We start from the raw sequence: 20,480 nt of genomic DNA on the forward strand, positions 1-20,480 counted from the left end.
AGACCATGTATTCACCCTGCACACCCTAATTGACAACCAAACAAACCAAAACAAAGGCAAAGTCTTCTCATGCTTTGTTGATTTCAAAAAAGCCTTCGACTCAATCTGGCATGAGGGTCTGCTATACAAACTGATGGAAAGTGGTGTTGGGGGTAAAACATACGACATTATAAAATCCATGTACACAAACAACAAGTGTGCGGTTAAAATTGGCAAAAAACACACACATTTCTTCATACAGGGTCGTGGGGTTAGACAGGGATGCAGCTTAAGCCCCACCCTCTTCAACATATATATCAACGAATTGGCGCGGGCACTAGAAAAGTCTGCAGCACCCGGCCTCCCCCTGCTAGAATCCGAAGTCAAATGTCTGCTGTTTGCTGATGATCTGGTGCTTCTGTCACCAACCAAGGAGGGCCTACAGCAGCACCTAGATCTTATGCACAGATTCTGTCAGACCTGGGCCCAGACAGTAAATCTCAGTAAGACCAAAATAATGGTGTTCCAAAAAAGGTCCAGTCACCAGGACCACAAATACAAATTCCATCTAGACACTGTTGCCCTAGAGCACACAAAAAACTATACATACCTTGGCCTAAACATCAGCGCCACAGGTAACTTCCACAAAGCTGTGAACGATCTGAGAGACAAGGCAAGAAGGGCCTTCTATGCCATCAAAAGAAACATAAATTTCAACATACCAATTAGGATTTGGCTAAAAATACTTGAATCAGTCATAGAGCCCATTGCCCTTTATGGTTGTGAGGTCTGGGGTCCGCTCACCAACCAAGACTTCACAAAATGGGAAAAACACCAAATTGAGACTCTGCACGCAGAATTCTGCAAAAATATCCTCCGTGTACAACGTAAAACACCAAATAATGCATGCAGAGCAGAATTAGGCCGATACCCACTAATTATCAAAATCCAGAAAAGAGCTGTTAAATTCTACAACCACCTAAAAGGAAGCGATTCACAAACCTTCCATAACAAAGCCATCACCTACAGAGAGATGAACCTGGAGAAGAGTCCCCTAAGCAAGCTGGTCCTGGGGCTCTGTTCACAAACACAAACACACCCTACAGAGCCCCAGGACAACAGCACAATTAGACCCAACCAAATCATGAGAAAACAAAAGATAATTACTTAACACATTGGAAATAATTAACAAAAAACAGAGCAAACTAGAATGCTATTTGGCCCTAAACAGAGAGTACACAGTGGCAGAATACCTGACCACTGTGACTGACCCAAAATTAAGGAAAGCTTTGACTATGTACAGACTCAGTGAGCATAGCCTTGCTATTGAGAAAGGCAGCTGAAGGCAGACCTGGCTCTCAAGAGAAGACAGGCTATGTGCTCACTGCCCACAAAATGAGGTGGAAACTGAGCTGCACTTCCTAACCTCCTGCCCAATGTATGACCATATTAGAGAGACATATTTCCCCCAGATTACACAGATCCACAAAGAATTCGAAAACAAATCCAATTTTGAAAACTCCCATATCTTTTGGGTGAAATTCCACAGTGTGCCATCACAGCAGCAAGATTTGTGACCTGTTGCCACGAGAAAAGGGCAACCAGTGAAGAACAAACACCATTGTAAATACAACCCATATTTATGCTTATTCATTTTATCTTGTGTCCTTTAACTATTTGTACATTGTATATATATATATAATATGACATTTGTAATGTCTTTACTGTTTTGAAACTTCTGTATGTGTAATGTTTACTGTTAATTTTTGTTGTTTTTCACTTTATATATTCACTTTGTATGTTGTCTACCTCACTTGCTTTGGCAATGTTAACACGTTTCCCATGCCAATAAAGCCCTTGAATTGAATTGAATTGAATTGAATTGACAGAGAGCGAGAGAGAGAGAGAGAGACAGAGAGAGAGAGAGAGAGAGAGAGAGAGAGACAGAGACAGAGCCAGAGAGAGAGAGAGAGAGAGAGAGAGAGAGAGAGAGAGAGAGAGAGAGAGAGAGAGAGAGAGAGAGAGAGAGAGAGAGAGACAGAGAGACAGAGAGAGAGAGAGAGAGAGAGAGAGAGGTTAAAGCCCATAAAAGCATACCAAAGTCTTAAATACTTATTTGCTCTCCTCCATACCTCTGTCTGCTTCTGCCGGAGTCTCAGATGTCTCCGTCTGTCTGGACGGTGGTCTGATGTGTGGATGATGGTCACAGCAGTCGCTCTGTAGGTCAGTATGAAACTGTGGTAGTAGAAGTCTTGGTGATGTAGAGTCCTCAACCTGTGTGATCTTTTATATACTGCCCTGCCAGGAGGGCTGAGCCGCAGGTGGAAACTACAGAAGTTAACCATCTAGAATGACAGTACAGGTGAAAGACTGAGCCGTGGTGACATTCCCTAGGTCATATTCATCATTTCAGACAGTTCATTAGGAGGAAGTACAAACTCTATGAATTTCCCCTCTCATCAGTTGACAGTAATCTGACAGTCTTAAGACACAATGAGGTGTGGAACGTACACAAAGACACTTTGTCAGAAACATACAGCCTACTTTCCTGTAGCTGGTACACAGAGCTGGCTTCTGGCTTCTCCTGCTATAGCGCCATCTACTGGTCAGTTGATTTCAGAGCCAGACACTCATCTAAACACACCTCATCACTTCATTATCACACGGTGATGCTCTGGGAGTCTGTGTGAAGTGAACTCAGTGTTGTAAGGGCAACATCCAATGTTGGAAGAAAATGATATTTATTCAAAGAGTAGGCTTCAGTGACTTTCACATTTATAAGGAAGGGTTTTTGATAAATACCAACTCATGGTGTTTCCCATCATCTCAAATTATTATCATCTCAATTTATTCTGCTTCCTTCTCCTGAACTTGGTTCTTAGAAAAAGGGGGCATTGTTAAGGTGACACATCCATGAATGAATGACATGTCCCTCGTACCCGGAAAATAAACAAAACACTGTGAATTTCCGGTCTCATCCGGTGAGTCATGTGACATAAGACAGTAATGTGTAGAATAAACACAAGATGAATGCCATTCTAAAAAATAAGGCGCGATTTTAAAGGAGGAAGAGTTGAGACAAACATTCCATATTATCAAGGAAGACTATACAGGTGTAGAGTTCATCATGAGTCACCTCTCATCAGGTGACAGTTAGTCGGGGCGGCATGGTAGCCTAGTGGTTAGAGCGGTGGACTAGCCACCGGCCTAGTTAAAATAAATAAATAAAATACAAAAATATGAGAGTTCATCATGAATCACCTCTCATCAGGGGACATTCTGTAGTTCATCATGAATCACCTCTCATCAGGTGACATTCTGTAGTTCATCATGAATCACCTCTCATCAGGTGACATTCTGTAGTTCATCATGAATCACCTCTCATCAGGTGACAGACAGGGTCCCTCTACACACATCAACAACAACCTCCCTCGGAGCATCGTTGCTCATCGCGCCACAAAACAACTACTTCAGGACTCAGACTGAGTGACGTCACCGATTGAAACGCTATTAGCGCGAACCACTGCTAACTAGCTAGCCATTTCACATCGATTATACCTCTCATCAGGTGACAGTCATGTGACATTCTGTAGTTCATCATGTGTCACCTCTCATCATGTGACATTCTAGAGTTCATCATGTGTCACCTCTCATCAGGTGACAGTCATGTGACATTCTGTAGTTCATCATGTGGCCCCTCTCATCAGGTGACATTCTAGAGTTCATCATGAGGCACCTCTCATCATGTGACAGTCATGTGACATTCTAGAGATCATCATGTGTCACCTCTCATCAGGTGACAGTCATGTGACATTCTAGAGATCATCATGAGGCACCTCTCATCATGTGACAGTCATGTGACATTCTAGAGATCATCATGTGTCACCTCTCATCAGGTGACAGTCATGTGACATTCTGTAGTTCATCATGTGTCACCTCTCATCATGTGACATTCTAGAGTTCATCATGAGGCACCTCTCATCAGGTGACAGTCATGTGACATTCTGTAGTTCATCATGTGGCCCCTCTCATCTGGTGACAGTCATGTGACATTCTAGAGATCATCATGAGGCACCTCTCATCATGTGACAGTCATGTGACATTCTAGAGTTCATCATGAATCACCTCTCATCATGTGACAGTCATGTGACATTCTAGAGATCATCATGAGGCACCTCTCATCCGGTGACAGTCATGTGACATTCTGTAGTTCATCATGTGGCACCTCTCATCTGGTGACAGTCATGTGACATTCTGTAGTTCATCATGTGGCACCTCTCATCAGGTGACAGTCATGTGACATTCTGTAGTTCATCATGTGTCACCTCTCATCATCTGACAGTCATGTGACATTCTAGAGTTCATCATGAGGCCCCTCTCATCATGTGACATTCTAGAGTTCATCATGAGGCACCTCTCATCATGTGACATTCTGTAGTTCATCATGTGTCACCTCTCATCATGTGACAGTCATGTGACATTCTGTAGTTCATCATGTGTCACCTCTCATCCGGTGACAGTCATGTGACATTCTAGAGTTCATCATGAGGCCCCTCTCATCATGTGACAGTCATGTGACATTCTAGAGTTCATCATGAATCACCTCTCATCAGGTGACAGTCATGTGACATTCTAGAGTTCATCATGAGGCACCTTTCATCATGTGACAGTCATGTGACATTCTGTAGTTCATCATGTGTCACCTCTCATCCGGTGACAGTCATGTGACATTCTAGAGTTCATCATGTGTCACCTCTCATCATGTGACAGTCATGTGACATTCTTAAGACGCTGTAAGGTGTGGAACGTACAGAGACACTTGGAAGCCCAAGTCCCAAACTTATCCTTTCCACCCCAAGCTGACCCCAATGGATACTAAACCTGACCCTGCTAGATGTGGCAGTCTGGTGTTGTGCACATGGTGCGCTGCCTAGGGGCTTAACCCTGTCCCAGCCATTAGCAACCTGTGGGTTACACAGGGAGCAGTGGCATTCAGGTGAATAAAACATCACAAAAGTTTCTGACAGCTGTTATAAAAATTGAGCACACAGCCATGCAGTCTCCTTCACAGGATGACACCTTTCCAAAGAATCACTTTGTCAAATCTCTGCCCTGCTTGAGCTGCCCCGGTCAATTGTCAGTGCTGTTATTGTGAAATGTAAACATCTCGGAGCAACAACGGCTCAGCGGCGAAGTGGTAGGCCACACAAGCTCACAGAACGGGAGTTCCCGAGTGCTGAAGCGCGTAGTGCTTAAAAATCGTCTGTCTTCGGTAACTACGGAGTCCCAAACTGCCTCTGGAAGCAACGTCAGCACAAGAACTGTTCGTTTCTATGGCCAACCACATACAAGCCTAAGACCGCCACATCGAAGCATCGGTTGGAATGGTGTAAAGCTCACCGTCATTGGAATCTGTAGCAGTGGAGACACAGTCTCTGGAGTGATGAATCACTCTTCATCATCTGGCAGACAAATCTGGGTTTCGCAGATGCCAAGAGAATGCTACCTACCCCAATGCAGAGTGACAACTGTAAAGTTTGATGGAGGAGGAGCAATGGTATGTGGCTGTTTTTCATGGTTCAAGCCTTTAGCTCCAGTGAAGGGAAATCTTAACGCTACAGATTCTGGGCTTCCAATTTTTAGGCCACAGTTTGGGGAAGGCCCTTTCCTGTTTCATCATGACATTGCCCCTGTCCACAAAGTGAGGTTCGTACAGTATAGAGACAAAGTAGAATCACAATTCAACGGCTCAGACACAAGAGGTATGTGGCAGGGTCTACATTCAATCACGGATTACAAAAAGAAAACCAGCTCAGTCACGGACTAGGATGTCTTGCTCCCAGGCAGACTAAATAACTTTTTTGCCCGCTTTGAGGACAATACAGTGCCTCTGACACGGCCCGCAACCAAAACATGCGGACTCTCCTTCACTGCAGCAGAGGTGAGTAAAACATTTAAACGTGTTAACCCTCACAAGGCTGCAGGCCCAGACGGCATCCCCAGCCGCGCCCTCAGGGCATGCGCAGACCAGCTGGCTGGTGTGTTTACGGACATATTCAATCAATCCCTATCCCAGTCTGCTGTTCCCACATGCTTCAAGAGGGCCAAAATTGTTCCTGTTCCCAAGAAAGCTAAGGTAACTGAGCTAAACGACTAGCACTCACTTCCGTCATCATGAAGTGCTTTGAGAGACTAGTCAAGGACCATATCACCTCCACCCTACCTGACACCCTAGACCCACTCCAATTTGCTTACCGCCCAAATAGGTCCACAGACGATGCAATCTCAACCACACTGCACTCCCTAACCCATCTGGACAAGAGGAATACCTATGTGAGAATGCTGTTCATCGACTACAGCTCGGCATTTAACACCATAGTGCCCTCCAAACTCGTCATCAAGCTCGAGACCCTGGGTCTCCACCCCGCCCCTGTGCAACTGGGTACTGGACTTCCTGACGAGCCGCCCCAGGTGGTGAGGGTAGGTAACAACATCTCCACCCCGCTAATCCTCAACACTGGGGCCCCACAAGGGTGCGTTCTGAGCCCTCTCCTGTACTCCCTGTTCACCCACGACTGCGTGGCCACACACGCCTCCAACTCAATCATCAAGTTTGCGGACGACACAACAGTGGTAGGCTTGATTACCAACAACGACGAGACGGCCTACAGGGAGGAGGTGAGGGCCCTTGGAGTGTGGTGTCAGGAAAATAACTTCACACTCAACGTCAACAAAACTAAGGAGATGATTGTGGACTTCAGGAAACAGCAGAGGAACACCCCTATCCACATCGATGGGACAGTAGTGGAGAGGGTAGCAAGTTATAAGTTCCTCGGCGTACACATCACAGACAAACTGAATTGGTCCACTCACACTGACAGCGTCGTGAAGAAGGCGCAGCAGCGCCTCTTCAACCTCAGGAGGCTGAAGAAATTCGGCTTGTCACCAATAGCACTCACAAACTTCTACAGATGCACAATCGAGAGCATCCTGTCGGGCTGTATCACCGCCTGGTACGGCAACTGCTCCGCCCACAACCGTAAGGCTCTCCAGAGGGTAGTGAGGTCTGCACAACGCATCACCCCCGGGGGCAAACTACCTGCCCTCCAGGACACCTACACCACCCGATGTCACAGGAAGGCCATAAAGATCATCAAGGACAACAACCACCCGAGCCACTGCCTGTTCACCCCGCTATCATCCAGAAGGCGAGGTCAGTACAGGTGCATCAAAGCTGGGACCGAGAGACTGAAAAACAGCTTCTATCTCAAGGCCATCAGACTGTTAAACAGCCACCACTAACATTGAGTGGCTGCTGCCAACACACTGACTCAACTCCAGCCACTTTAATAATGGGAATTGATGGGAATTGATGTAAAATATATCACTATCCACTTTAAACAATGCTACTTAATATAATGTTTACATACCCTACATTACTCAACTCATATGTCTATACTGTACTCGATACCATCTACTGCATCTAGACTATGCCGCTCTTTACCATCACTCATTCATATATCTTTATGTACATATTCTTTATCCCTTTACACTTGTGTGTATAAGGTAGTAGTTTTGGCATTGTTAGTTAGATTACTCGTTGGTAATTACTGCATTGTCGGAACTAGAAGCACAAGCATTTCGCTACACTCGCATTAACATCTGCTAACCATGTGTATGTGACAAATAACATTTGATTTGATTTGATTTGAAATGGTTTATCGAGATCCGTGTGGAAGAACTTGACTGGCCTGCGTAGAGCCCTGACCTCAACCCCATTGAACACCTTTGGGATTAACCCTTTAAACAACGCCCAAGATGTTGCAAGGCAGGCTCGTGTTTCGAAGGACGCATGACTCTGGAAATCCGCCTCTCCGGAGTCCGTACGGGAGTTGCAGTGACAAGACTGTAACTACCAATTGGATATCACAAAATTGTGAAGAAAAAAAAGGATAAAAATATCAACAACCAAAACATTTTATAAATAAAATGCTACTAGACCCCTGGTGGAGGGGGTTATATGCCAGCCTCCACAATAAAACCCTGCTACTAGACCCCTGGTGGAGGGGGTTATATGCCAGCCTCCACAATAAAACCCTGCTACTAGACCCCTGGTGGAGGGGGTTATATGCCAGCCTCCACAATAAAACCCTGCTACTAGACCCCTGGTGGAGGGGGTTATATGCCAGCCTCCACAATAAAACCCTGCTACTAGACCCCTGGTGGATGGGGTTATATGCCAGCCTCCACAATAAAACCCTGCTACTAGACCCCTGGTGGAGGGGGTTATATGCCAGCCTCCACAATAAAACCCTGCTACTAGACCCCTGGTGGAGGGGGTTATATGCCAGCCTCCACAATAAAACCCTGCTACTAGACCCCTGGTGGATGGGGTTATATGCCAGCCTCCACAATAAAACCCTGCTACTAGACCCTGGTGGAGGGGTTATATGCCAGCCTCCACAATAAAACCCTGCTACTAGACCCCTGGTGGAGGGGGTTATATGCCAGCCTCCACAATAAAACCCTGCTACTAGACCCCTGGTGGAGGGGGTTATATGCCAGTGGTATAGCCTCCACAATAAAACCCTGCTACTAGACCCCTGGTGGAGGGGGTTATATGCCAGCCTCCACAATAAAACCCTGCTACTAGACCCCTGGTGGAGGGGGTTATATGCCAGCCTCCACAATAAAACCCTGCTACTAGACCCCTGGTGGAGGGGGTTATATGCCAGCCTCCACAATAAAACCCTGCTACTAGACCCCTGGTGGAGGGGGTTATATGCCAGCCTCCACAATAAAACCCTGCTACTAGACCCTGGTGAGGGGGTTATATGCCAGTGGTATAGCCTCCACAATAAAACCCTGCTACTAGACCCCTGGTGGAGGGGGTTATATGCCAGTGGGATAGCCTCCACAATAAAACCCTGCTACTAGACCCCTGGTGGAGGGGGTTATATGCCAGCCTCCACAATAAAACCCTGCTACTAGACCCCTGGTGGAGGGGGTTATATGCCAGTGGTATAGCCTCCACAATAAAACCCTGCTACTAGACCCCTGGTGGAGGGGGTTATATGCCAGTGGGATAGCCTCCACAATAAAACCCTGCTACTAGACCCCTGGTGGAGGGGGTTATATGCCAGTAGGATAGCCTCCACAATAAAACCCTGCTACTAGACCCCTGGTGGAGGGGGTTATATGCCAGTGGTATAGCCTCCACAATAAAACCCTGCTACTAGACCCCTGGTGGAGGGGGTTATATGCCAGTAGGATAGCCTCCACAATAAAACCCTGCTACTAGACCCCTGGTGGAGGGGGTTATATGCCAGTGGGATAGCCTCCACAATAAAACCCTGCTACTAGACCCCTGGTGGAGGGGGTTATATGCCAGCCTCCACAATAAAACCCTGCTACTAGACCCTGGTGGAGGGGTTATATGCCAGTGGTATAGCCTCCACAATAAAACCCTGCTACTAGACCCTGGTGGAGGGGTTATATGCCAGCCTCCACAATAAAACCCTGCTACTAGACCCCTGGTGGAGGGGGTTATATGCCAGCCTCCACAATAAAACCCTGCTACTAGACCCCTGGTGGAGGGGGTTATATGCCAGCCTCCACAATAAAACCCTGCTACTAGACCCCTGGTGGAGGGGGTTATATGCCAGCCTCCACAATAAAACCCTGCTACTAGACCCCTGGTGGAGGGGGTTATATGCCAGTGGTATAGCCTCCACAATAAAACCCTGCTACTAGACCCCTGGTGGAGGGGGTTATATGCCAGTGGTATAGCCTCCACAATAAAACCCTGCTACTAGACCCCTGGTGGAGGGGGTTATATGCCAGTGGTATAGCCTCCACAATAAAACCCTGCTACTAGACCCTGGTGGAGGGGTTATATGCCAGTGGTATAGCCTCCACAATAAAACCCTGCTACTAGACCCCTGGTGGAGGGGGTTATATGCCAGTGGGATAGCCTCCACAATAAAACCCTGCTACTAGACCCCTGGTGGAGGGGGTTATATGCCAGTAGGATAGCCTCCACAATAAAACCCTGCTACTAGACCCCTGGTGGAGGGGGTTATATGCCAGTGGTATAGCCTCCACAATAAAACCCTGCTACTAGACCCCTGGTGGAGGGGGTTATATGCCAGTAGGATAGCCTCCACAATAAAACCCTGCTACTAGACCCCTGGTGGAGGGGGTTATATGCCAGTGGGATAGCCTCCACAATAAAACCCTGCTACTAGACCCCTGGTGGAGGGGGTTATATGCCAGCCTCCACAATAAAACCCTGCTACTAGACCCCTGGTGGAGGGGGTTATATGCCAGTGGTATAGCCTCCACAATAAAACCCTGCTACTAGACCCCTGGTGGAGGGGGTTATATGCCAGTGGTATAGCCTCCACAATAAAACCCTGATACTAGACCCCTGGTGGAGGGGGTTATATGCCAGTGGTATAGCCTCCACAAGAAAACCCTGCTACTAGACCCCTGGTGGAGGGGGTTATATGCCAGTAGGATAGCCTCCACAATAAAACCCTGCTACTAGACCCCTGGTGGAGGGGGTTATATGCCAGTGGTATAGCCTCCACAATAAAACCCTGCTACTAGACCCCTGGTGGAGTGGGTTATATGCCAGTGGTATAGCCTCCACAATAAAACCCTGCTACTAGACCCCTGGTGGAGGGGGTTATATGCCAGTGGTATAGCCTCCACAATAAAACCCTGCTACTAGACCCCTGGTGGAGGGGGTTATATGCCAGCCTCCACAAAAAAACCCTGCTACTAGACCCCTGGTGGAGGGGGTTATATGCCAGTGGTATAACCTCCACAATAAAACCCTGCTACTAGACCCTGGTGGAGGGGTTATATGCCAGCCTCCACAATAAAACCCTGCTACTAGACCCCTGGTGGAGGGTTATATGCCAGTGGTATAGCCTCCACAATAAAACCCTGCTACTAGACCCCTGGTGGAGGGGGTTATATGCCAGTGGTATAGCCTCCACAATAAAACCCTGCTACTAGACCCCTGGTGGAGGGGGTTATATGCCAGCCTCCACAATAAAACCCTGCTACTAGACCCCTGGTGGAGGGGGTTATATGCCAGTGGTATAGCCTCCACAATAAAACCCTGCTACTAGACCCCTGGTGGAGGGGGTTATATGCCAGCCTCCACAATAAAACCCTGCTACTAGACCCCTGGTGGAGGGGGTTATATGCCAGTGGTATAGCCTCCACAATAAAACCCTGCTACTAGACCCCTGGTGGATGGGGTTATATGCCAGCCTCCACAATAAAACCCTGCTACTAGACCCCTGGTGGAGGGGGTTATATGCCAGTGGTATAGCCTCCACAATAAAACCCTGCTACTAGACCCCTGGTGGAGGGGGTTATATGCCAGTGGTATAGCCTCCACAATAAAACCCTGCTACTAGACCCCTGGTGGAGGGGGTTATATGCCAGTGGTATAGCCTCCACAATAAAACCCTGCTACTAGACCCCTGGTGGAGGGGTTATATGCCAGTGGTATAGCCTCCACAATAAAACCCTGCTACTAGACCCCTGGTGGAGGGGGTTATATGCCAGCCTCCACAATAAAACCCTGCTACTAGACCCCTGGTGGAGGGGGTTATATGCCAGTGGTATAGCCTCCACAATAAAACCCTGCTACTAGACCCCTGGTGGATGGGGTTATATGCCAGCCTCCACAATAAAACCCTGCTACTAGACCCCTGGTGGAGGGGGTTATATGCCAGTGGTATAGCCTCCACAATAAAACCCTGCTACTAGACCCCTGGTGGAGGGGGTTATATGCCAGTGGTATAGCCTCCACAATAAAACCCTGCTACTAGACCCCTGGTGGAGGGGGTTATATGCTAGTGGTATAGCCTCCACAATAAAACCCTGCTACTAGACCCCTGGTGGAGGGGGTTATATGCCAGTGGTATAGCCTCCACAATAAAACCCTGCTACTAGACCCCTGGTGGAGGGGGTTATATGCCAGTGGGATAGCCTCCACAATAAAACCCTGCTACTAGACCCCTGGTGGAGGGGGTTATATGCCAGTGGTATAGCCTCCACAATAAAACCCTGCTACTAGACCCCTGGTGGAGGGGGTTATATGCCAGCCTCCACAATAAAACCCTGCTACTAGACCCCTGGTGGAGGGGGTTATATGCCAGTGGGATAGCCTCCACAATAAAACCCTGCTACTAGACCCCTGGTGGAGGGGGTTATATGCCAGTGGTATAGCCTCCTCAATAAAACCCTGCTACTAGACCCCTGGTGGAGGGGGTTATATGCCAGCCTCCACAATAAAACCCTGCTACTAGACCCCTGGTGGAGGGTGTTATATGCCAGTGGTATAGCCTCCACAATAAAACCCTGCTACTAGACCCCTGGTGGAGGGGGTTATATGCCAGCATCCACAATAAAACCCTGCTACTAGACCCCTAGTGGAGGGGGTTATATGCCAGTGGTATAGCCTCCACAATAAAACCCTGCTACTAGACCCCTGGTGGAGGGGGTTATATGCCAGTGGTATAGCCTCCACAATAAAACCCTGCTACTAGACCCCTGGTGGAGGGGGTTATATGCCAGTGGGATAGCCTCCACAATAAAACCCTGCTACTAGACCCCTGGTGGAGGGGGTTATATGCCAGCCTCCACAATAAAACCCTGCTACTAGACCCCTGGTGGAGGGGGTTATATGCCAGTGGTATATCCTCCACAATAAAACCCTGCTACTAGACCCCTGGTGGAGGGGGTTATATGCCAGTGGTATAGCCTCCACAATAAAACCCTGCTACTAGACCTCTGGTGGAGGGGGTTATATGCCAGTGGTATAGCCTCCACAATAAAACCCTGCTACTAGACCCCTGGTGGAGGGGGTTATATGCCAGCCTCCACAATAAAACCCTGCTACTAGACCCCTGGTGGATGGGGTTATATGCCAGTGGGATAGCCTCCACAATAAAACCCTGCTACTAGACCGCTGGTGGAGGGGGTTATATGCCAGTGGTATAGCCTCCACAATAAAACCCTGCTACTAGACCCCTGGTGGAGGGGGTTATATGCCAGTGGGATAGCCTCCACAATAAAACCCTGCTACTAGACCCCTGGTGGAGGGGTTATATGCCAGCCTCCACAATAAAACCCTGCTACTAGACCCTGGTGGAGGGGGTTATATGCCAGTGGGATAGCCTCCACAATAAAACCCTGCTACTAGACCCCTGGTGGAGGGGGTTATATGCCAGTGGTATAGAACTTCCGCACTCAACAATCCGGTCGCATTTCGCTTCGCTCCACAGGTAGTATCACATTTTTCATTTCATTACAGTACAACGGCTTGATTTGTTTGATCGTAGCTAGCTACATAGCTAGCTACATAGCCGTCTTTGTATCAAAGATAATTGTGTAGTCTTGAGCGATTTCCTAGGTTAGCTAGCCAGCTATTGTCGTTCTTTTAACGCAACGTAACGTAAATCAACACTGCTAGCTAGCCAGCTAGCCCCGAATAGCAGCACAGTAGCACAGTAGAAACCATTACACTCAACGGAACGACTTGATTAGTGTAGTGTCAACAACGCAGACACTGCCAGCTAGCCTACATAGTCAACAACGCAGCCTCTGCCAGCTAGCCTACTTCAGCAGTACTGTATCATTTTAATCATTTTAGTCAATAAGATTCTTGCTACGTAAGCTTAACTTTCTGAACACTCGAGACGTGTAGTCCACTTGTTATTCCAATCTCCTTTGCATTAGCGTAGCCTCTTGTGTAGCCTGTCAACTATGTGTCTGTCTATCCCTGTTCTCTCCTCTCTGCACAGACCATACAAACGCTCCACACCGCGTGGCCGCGCCACTCTAATCTGGTGGTCCCAGCGCGCACGACCCACGTGGAGTTCCAGGTCTCCGGTAGCCTCTGGAACTGCCGATCTGCGGCCAACAAGGCAGAGTTCATCTCAGCCTATGCCTCCCTCCAGTCCTCGACTTCTTGGCACTGACGGAAACATGGATCACCACAGACAACACTGCTACTCCTACTGCTCTCTCTTCGTCTGCCCACGTGTTCTCGCACACCCCGAGAGCTTCTGGTCAGCGGGGTGGTGGCACCGGGATCCTCATCTCTCCCAAGTGGTCATTCTCTCTTTCCCCTTACCCATCTGTCTATCGCCTCCTTTGAATTCCATGCTGTCACAGTTACCAGCCCTTTCAAGCTTAACATCCTTATCATTTATCGCCCTCCAGGTTCCTCGGAGAGTTCATCAATGAGCTTGATGCCTTGATAAGCTCCTTTCCTTGAGGACGGCTCACCTCTCACAGTTCTGGGCGACTTTAACCTCCCCACGTCTACCTTTGACTCATTCCTCTCTGCCTCCTTCTTTCCACTCCTCTCCTCTTTTGACCTCACCCTCTCACCTTCCCCCCTACTCACAAGGCAGGAAATACGCTCGACCTCATCTTTACTAGATGCTGTTCTTCCACTAACCTCATTGCAACTCCCCTCCAAGTCTCCGACCACTACCTTGTATCCTTCTCCCTCTCGCTCTCATCCAACACTTCCCACACTGCCCCTACTCGGATGGTATCGCGCCGTCCCAACCTTCGCTCTCTCTCCCCGCTACTCTCTCCTCTTCCATCCTATCATCTCTTCCCTCTGCTCAAACCTTCTCCAACCTATCTCCTGATTCTGCCTCCTCAACCCTCCTCTCCTCCCTTTCTGCATCCTTTGACTCTCTATGTCCCCTATCCTCCAGGCCGGCTCGGTCCTCCCCTCCCGCCTCCGTGGCTCAATGGACTCATTGCGAGCTCACAGAACAGGGCTCCGGGCAGCCGAGCGGAAATGGAGGAAAACCCGCCTCCCTGCGGACCTGACATCCTTTCACTCCCTCCTCTCTACATTTTCCTCTTCTCTCTCTGCTGCTAAAGCCACTTTCTACCACTCTAAATTCCAAGCATCTGCCTCTAACCCTAGGAAGCTCTTTGCAACCTTCTCCTCCCTCCTGAATCCTCCTCCCCCTCCCCCTCCTCCCTCTCTGCAGATGACTTCGTCAACCATTTTGAGAAAAGAAGGTCGACGACATCCGATCCTCGTTTGCTAAGTCAAACGACACCGCTGGTTCTGCTCACACTGCCCTACCCTATGCTCTGACCTCTTTCTCCCCCTCTCTCCAGATGAAATCCGCGTCTTGTGACGGCCGGCCGCCCAACAACCTGCCCGCTTGACCCTATCCCCTCCTCTCTTCTCCAGACCATTTCCGGAGACCTTCTCCCTTACCTCACCTCGCTCATCAACTCATCCCTGACCGCTAGCTACGTCCCTTCCGTCTTCAAGAGAGCGAGAGTTGCACCCCTTCTGAAAAAACCTACATTTCGATCCCTCCGATGTCAACAACTACAGACCAGTATCCCTTCTTTCTTTTCTCTCCAAAACTCTTGAACGTGCCGTCCTTGGCCAGCTCTCCCGCTATCTCTCTCAGAATGACCTTCTTGATCCAAATCAGTCAGGTTTCAAGACTAGTCATTCAACTGAGACTGCTCTTCTCTGTATCACGGAGGCGCTCCGCACTGCTAAAGCTAACTCTCTCCTCTGCTCTCATCCTTTAGACCTATCGGCTGCCTTCGATACTGTGAACCATCAGATCCTCCTCTCCACCCTCTCCGAGTTGGGCATCTCCGGCGCGGCCCACGCTTGGATTGCGTCCTACCTGACAGGTCGCTCCTACCAGGTGGCGTGGCGAGAATCCGTCTCCACACCACGTGCTCTCACCACTGGTGTCCCCCAGGGCTCTGTTCTAGGCCCTCTCCTATTCTCGCTATACACCAAGTCACTTGGCTCTGTCATAACCTCACATGGTCTCTCCTATCATTGCTATGCAGACGACACACAATTAATCTTCTCCTTTCCCCTTCTGATGATCAGGTGGCGAATCGCATCTCTGCATGTCTGGCAGACATATCAGTGTGGATGACGGATCACCACCTCAAGCTGAACCTCGGCAAGACGGAGCTGCTCTTCCTCCCGGGAAGGACTGCCCGTTCCATGATCTCGCCATCACGGTTGACAACTCCATTGTGTCCTCCTCCCAGAGCGCCAAGAACCTTGGCGTGATCCTGGACAACACCCTGTCGTTCTCAACTAACATCAAGGCGGTGGCCCGTTCCTGTAGGTTCATGCTCTACAACATCCGCAGAGTACGACCCTGCCTCACACAGGAAGCGGCGCAGGTCCTAATCCAGGCACTCGTCATCTCCCGTCTGGATTACTGCAACTCGCTGTTGGCTGGGCTCCCTGCCTGTGCCATTAAACCCCTACAACTCATCCAGAACGCCGCAGCCCGTCTGGTGTTCAACCTTCCCAAGTTCTCTCACGTCACCCCGCTCCTCCGCTCTCTCCACTGGCTTCCAGTTGAAGCTCGCATCCGCTACAAGACCATGGTGTTTGCCTACGGAGCTGTGAGGGGAACGGCACCTCAGTACCTCCAGGCTCTGATCAGGCCCTACACCCAAACAAGGGCACTGCGTTCATCCACCTCTGGCCTGCTCGCCTCCCTACCACTGAGGAAGTACAGTTCCCGCTCAGCCCAGTCAAAACTGTTCGCTGCTCTGGCCCCCCAATGGTGGAACAAACTCCCTCACGACGCCAGGACAGCGGAGTCAATCACCACCTTCCGGAGACACCTGAAACCCCACCTCTTTAAGGAATACCTAGGATAGGATAAAGTAATCCCTCTCACCCCCTTAAAAGATTTAGATGCACTACTGTTCCACTGGATGTCATAAGGTGAATGCACCAATTTGTAAGTCGCTCTGGATAAGAGCGTCTGCTAAATGACTTAAATGTAAATGTAAATAGCCTCCACAATAAAACCCTGCTACTAGACCCCTGGTGGAGGGGGTTATATGCCAGTGGTATAGCCTCCACAATAAAACCCTGCTACTAGACCCCTGGTGGAGGGGGTTATATGCCAGTGGTATAGCCTCCACAATAAAACCCTGCTACTAGACCCCTGGTGGATGGGGTTATATGCCAGTGGGATAGCCTCCACAATAAAACCCTGCTACTAGACCCCTGGTGGGGGGGTTATATGCCAGCCTCCACAATAAAACCCTGCTACTAGACCCCTGGTGGAGCAGGGTTATATGCCAGTGGGATAGCCTCCACAATAAAACCCTGCTACTAGACCCCTGGTGGAGGGGTTATATGCCAGTGGGATAGCCTCCACAATAAAACCCTGCTACTAGATCCCTGGTGGAGGGGGTTATATGCCAGTGGTATAGCCTCCACAATAAAACCCTGCTACTAGACCCCTGGTGGAGGGGTTATATGCCAGTGGGATAGCCTCACAATAAAACCCTGCTACTAGACCCCTGGTGGAGGGGTTATATGCCAGTGGTATAGCCTCCACAATAAAACCCTGCTACTAGACCCCTGGTGGAGGGGTTATATGCCAGTGGTATAGCCTCCACAATAAAACCCTGCTACTAGACCCCTGGTGGAGGGTTATATGCCAGTGGTATAGCCCCACAATAAAACCCTGCTACTAGACCCCTGGTGGAGGGTTATATGCCAGCCTCCACAATAAAACCCTGCTACTAGACCCCTGGTGGAGGGTTTATATGCCTGTGGTATAGCCTCCACAATAAAACCCTGCTACTAGACCCCTGGTGGAGGGTTATATGCCAGTGGTATAGCCTCCACAATAAAACCCTGCTACTAGAGGTCCACCAGGGTCTAGTAGCAGGGTTTTCCCACTGGCATATAACCCCCTCCACCAGGGTCTAGTAGCAGGGTTTTGTGTGGAGGCTGGCACCCCCCTCCACCAGGGTCTAGTAGCAGGGTTTTATTGTGGAGGCTATCCCCACTGGCATATAACCCTCCACCAGGGGTCTAGTAGCAGGTTTTATTGTGGAGGCTATCCCACTGGCATATAACCCCCTCCACCAGGGGTCTAGTAGCAGGGTTTTATTGTGGAGGCTGGCATATAATCCACCAGGGTCTAGTAGCAGGGTTTTATTGTGGAGGCACTATAACCCCCTCCACCAGGGGTCTAGTAGCAGGGTTTTTATTGTGGAGGCTATACCACTGGCATATAACCCCCCCTCCACCAGGGGTCTAGTAGCAGGGTTTTATTGTGGAGGCTATACCACTGGCATATAACCCTCCACCAGGGGTCTAGTAGCAGGGTTTTATTGTGGAGGCTGGCATATAACCCCTCCACCAGGGGTCTAGTAGCAGGGTTTTATTGTGAGGCTATACCACTGGCATATAACCCCTCCACCAGGGGTCTAGTAGCAGGGTTTTATTGTGGAGGCTATACCACTGGCATATAACCCCCTCCACCAGGGGTCTAGTAGCAGGGTTTTATTGTGGAGGCTATACCACTGGCATATAACCCCTCCACCAGGGGTCTAGTAGCAGGGTTTTATTGTGGAGGCTATACCACTGGCATATAACCCCTCCACCAGGGGTCTAGTAGCAGGGGTTTTAGGGGTCTAGTGGTTTTAGGCTATACCACTGGCATATAACCCCTCCACCAGGGGTCTAGTAGCAGGGTTTTATTGTGGAGGCTATACCACTGGCATATAACCCCTCCACCAGGGGTCTAGTAGCAGGGTTTTATTGTGGAGGCTATACCACTGGCATATAACCCCCTCCACCAGGGGTCTAGTAGCAGGGTTTTATTGTGGAGGCTATACCACTGGCATATAACCCCCTCCACCAGGGTCTAGTAGCAGGGTTTTATTGTGGAGGCTGGCATATAACCCTCCACCAGGGTCTAGTAGCAGGGTTTTATTGTGGAGGCTATACCACTGGCATATAACCCCCTCCACCAGGGGTCTAGTAGCAGGGTTTTATTGTGAGGCTATACCACTGGCATAAACCCCCTCCACCAGGGGTCTAGTAGCAGGGTTTTATTGTGGAGGCTATACCACTGGCATATAACCCCTCCACCAGGGGTCTAGTAGCAGGGTTTTTATTGTGGAGGCTATACCACTGGCATATAACCCCCTCCACCAGGGGTCTAGTAGCAGGGTTTTATTGTGGAGGCTATACCACTGGCATATAACCCCTCCACCAGGGGTCTAGTAGCAGGGTTTTATTGTGGAGGCTATACCACTGGCATATAACCCCCTCCACCAGGGTCTAGTAGCAGGGTTTTATTGTGGAGGCTGGCATATAACCCCTCCACCAGGGGTCTAGTAGCAGGGTTTTATTGTGGAGGCTATACCACTGGCATATAACCCCCTCCACCAGGGGTCTAGTAGCAGGGTTTTATTGTGGAGGCTGGCATATTCCACCAGGGGTTAGTAGCAGGGTTTTATTGTGGCTATACCACTGGCATATAACCCCCTCCACCAGGGGTCTAGTAGCAGGGTTTTATTGTGGAGGCTATACCACTGGCATATAACCCCTCCACCAGGGGTCTAGTAGCAGGGTTTTATTGTGGAGGCTATACCACTGGCATATAACCCCTCCACCAGGGGTCTAGTAGCAGGGTTTTATTGTGGAGGCTATCCTACTGGCATATAACCCCCTCCACCAGGGTCTAGTAGCAGGGTTTTATTGTGGAGGCTATACCACTGGCATATAACCCCCTCCACCAGGGTCTAGTAGCAGGGTTTTATTGTGGAGGCTATACCACTGGCATATAACCCCCTCCACCAGGGGTCTAGTAGCAGGGTTTTATTGTGGAGGCTATACCACTGGCATATAACCCCCTCCACCAGGGGTCTAGTAGCAGGGTTTTATTGTGAGGCTATACCACTGGCATATAACCCCCTCCACCAGGGGTCTAGTAGCAGGGTTTTATTGTGGAGGACTGGCATATATCCACCAGGGGTCTGTAGCAGGGTTTTATATAACTGGCATATAACCCCCTCCACCAGGGGTCTAGTAGCAGGGTTTTATTGTGGAGGCTGGCATATAACCCCCCTCCACCAGGGGTCTAGTAGCAGGGTTTTATTGTGGAGGCTATACCACTGGCATATAACCCCCCTCCACCAGGGTCTAGTAGCAGGGTTTTATTGTGGAGGCTATACCACTGGCATATAACCCCCTCCACCAGGGTCTAGTAGCAGGGTTTTATTGTGGAGGCTATACCACTGGCATATAACCCCCTCCACCAGGGGTCTAGTAGCAGGGTTTTATTGTGGAGGCTGGCATATAACCCCCTCCACCAGGGGTCTAGTAGCAGGGTTTTATTGTGGAGGCTATACCACTGGCATATAACCCACTCCACCAGGGGTCTAGTAGCAGGGTTTTATTGTGGAGGCTATACCACTGGCATATAACCCCCTCCACCAGGGTCTAGTAGCAGGGTTTTATTGTGGAGGCTATCCTACTGGCATATAACCCCCTCCACCAGGGGTCTAGTAGCAGGGTTTTATTGTGGAGGCTGGAGGCTGGCATATAACCCCCTCCACCAGGGGTCTGGCAGGGTTTATGGAGGCTGGCCCCCCTCCACCAGGGGTCTAGTATCAGGGTTTTATTGTGG

General features: G+C 49.4%; 1 protein-coding gene and 1 pseudogene across 1 annotated transcript in view; one reads left to right on the forward strand and one right to left on the reverse strand.

Annotated features, from left to right (window-relative positions):
• The window catches only part of LOC135567439 (uncharacterized), a 12,090-nt gene extending 9,881 nt beyond the window's left edge, over positions 1 to 2,209 (reverse strand). The window contains exon 1 of the mRNA XM_065014833.1: positions 2,112 to 2,209. The gene's annotated coding sequence lies outside the window, so the exon portion shown is untranslated. The remainder of the gene's footprint in view (positions 1 to 2,111) is intronic.
• A 1,369-nt stretch (positions 2,210 to 3,578) lies between these two features.
• Positions 3,579 to 20,480, forward strand: part of LOC135567438 (uncharacterized) — a 31,943-nt pseudogene continuing 15,041 nt past the window's right edge.

The sequence above is a fragment of the Oncorhynchus nerka genome, unplaced genomic scaffold, assembly GCF_034236695.1.
Source record: "Oncorhynchus nerka isolate Pitt River unplaced genomic scaffold, Oner_Uvic_2.0 unplaced_scaffold_2048, whole genome shotgun sequence".
In the NCBI taxonomy this organism is placed as follows: Eukaryota; Metazoa; Chordata; class Actinopteri; order Salmoniformes; family Salmonidae; genus Oncorhynchus; species Oncorhynchus nerka.